Below are 2,391 nucleotides of genomic sequence, written 5' to 3'. Positions count from 1 at the left end.
ATTCAAAGCACCTAAAATGGAATATTTGAACCTCAAATTAATATTAAAAGTCTTTGAAGTGAATGGTTCTATCCTTTTAATCTTCCGTCTATCACTGCTTTCATAAAACCTACGGTAAAGAGAGTAAGAAATGCTTAAATAAATGTCCCTCTTGAAAAATTAATTCAATAAATCTATAAATCTATCATGGAAGTAGTTACTAACTTGGAATTTACAATTTGGATTTTGGTCTCAGCTTTGTGACTACTTACGTGTGTGTTTGTGATCAAGTCATAAGTTTCCTGATTTTTCTCTATCTGTAAAACTGACAAAAGAAGCCACCATTTTTTTATGCCATAAGATTCTTAAAATAATCAGATTAAGTAGTTTATATAAAGCACTCTCTAAACTACAAAGTACCATAACTGTCTTAGCCAGTTATAGTACTTACAGAAATGGCTAGCATTCACCTGCCAGCTGAAAAGGAAATAATCTCCAAGAATATGCAGGAAGTCATATATTGAAAATAACAGAGGCTTTGTCATCCTGGATCTTTAAAGACTAGTAGGACAAAAAGCTATTCTGCCAATCGGTTCACCTCTTGACACTGTTTCATGATTATAGACGGTCCCTGACTTATGATGGTTCGATTTGCAATTTTTGATTTTATGATGGTGCAATAAGTTCAGTATGCTCCTCAACTTATGATGGGGCCACATCAAGATAAATACATCATAAATTGAAAACATCATTCAGTCAAAAAAATCATAAGTAAACGTCTCATCATAAGTTGAGGAAGCATCTGTATGTCAAAAAACATTTCAGCAACAGAGTTAAAAGGCAAGTAAGACTTTATTTGAAACAATTGCAATGGAGAAGAGAGATTGAACTCAAGGCAGGAAGTAAGAAATACTAATCCATATGAGGGAAAGTCAACTGGTTCTTTGTTGCTGCAATTTACAATTAGTGGAGGAGTAAGAAGGAAGGGTTCATGGGGGCCTTTTTGTGTTATGCGGTGATTACCGCTTTCAAAGACTTTCAAACTTTAGTGGTCACCTATGTGGTGTCCACTAAAATGCAGATTCCCAGAATGCAACTCTAGTACCTTTAAGGTGGGACTCATATAAGGTGATTTTATTGCTTAGGAAAGTGGACCACACTGTTTTCTATATATTCAAGGATTCTTTGTTCAGCTAGGGTATTGTATTTTAGGGAAATCTTTCCTAAAGTGTAGCACCTTTACTTTTGGTGATATAGAATCTTATTTTAGGTGATAAATGTAGAAGTGTCTCTTAAATTACAATAGCTACATATTTATTTTCAGACATTTTGGAAGAAAATATAGCCAGTACATAAAATCTATGGTTTTACAGATATTTTTGCTTTGGTAAGTCAAGAGATGTCATTTAAGTTAAAATAAAAGTGAGTCTGTTTAAAGAAAGTTATTAATTAAATAACATAGGCAATACATGGATATGGGAAAATTGTAAGGTTTTAGCAACTGACTGGTTTTTCTTACTTTGTATTCTTACTCATAGTGCAGTTAGGATTCTCTTTACAAACAAAATCTTTGTTATTAAAAATATTAAGTTTTTGTCTCAAAACCCACTTCTTTCTATACTTACTGCTTTCTACTTTAGTCTGAGTTCTAAAGCTGTTTTTCTTTCACTCTTGAATGTTTTCTCTACATTTATTTTCACATGTTTTCCTGCATTTTGTCCACTCTGTGCTTTTCTGCTGTTGCTATGCTACAGCTTCTCCATGCTTACTTTTTCCTGTCATGTGCCTGAGAGTCACTTTGCTCATAAGGCTTTTTTTAACTAACCCGTGTAATCATGTCTTATTCCTCTTAGGCTTGACACTTTCTGTGGAGTCTGTTCACAGACTTTTTGAATAATATTTTTGGAGACTTCCAACCCTATACGTAGGAGAAAGAAGCTACTTCAAAAAATGTCATAAGTTAAGTAGGAGAAGATATATTTTTTAACAGGGTTGCCATTCAGGAAAGCCCTTTCAGAAAACAGACAGTAATAACATCTTTATGTTACTCCTTTAATTTAAAGCCCCCTCCTAGCTCTGCCTCCCTCACATTTTGGACTGAGGGGCTAGCCAGTATGCTTCTCAGTATTTTACTTTTTAATCTTTTATGGCCCATTACTCAATTGTTAATTTTATGACTAATTACCTCTTTTAATGATGATTAGGTTGCATGCACACATACTTTCCTAGAACAATGTGAGTTGCTGACATAATAAGGATTTCTGTCAGAAATGCTCCATATTTTCAGGACCTTCTCTCACTAAAATCCTTAGCTCTATCTTTTACAATATGGTAATTTAAGTGACTGTTATGCATATAATTTTATTTTTGAAATGCATAACAACCCTACAGGAAACCTAATTATGAGTCATC

At 33.6% G+C, this 2,391-nt stretch overlaps 1 protein-coding gene across 1 annotated transcript in view; it reads left to right on the top strand.

Moving 5' to 3' along the window:
- The window catches only part of LOC105819659 (CUB and sushi domain-containing protein 3), a gene marked incomplete at both ends in the record, with an annotated part of 761,280 nt that overhangs the window by 362,678 nt on the left and 396,211 nt on the right, over positions 1-2,391 (top strand). The gene's annotated exons all lie outside the window — the stretch shown is intronic.

Source organism: Propithecus coquereli, unplaced genomic scaffold (genome assembly GCF_000956105.1).
Source record: "Propithecus coquereli isolate 6110/MARCELLA unplaced genomic scaffold, Pcoq_1.0 Scaffold494, whole genome shotgun sequence".
Taxonomy (NCBI): Eukaryota; Metazoa; Chordata; class Mammalia; order Primates; family Indriidae; genus Propithecus; species Propithecus coquereli.
The sequence above is the reverse complement of the archived record's forward strand: the minus strand, read 5'-3'. Positions and strand labels throughout refer to the sequence as shown.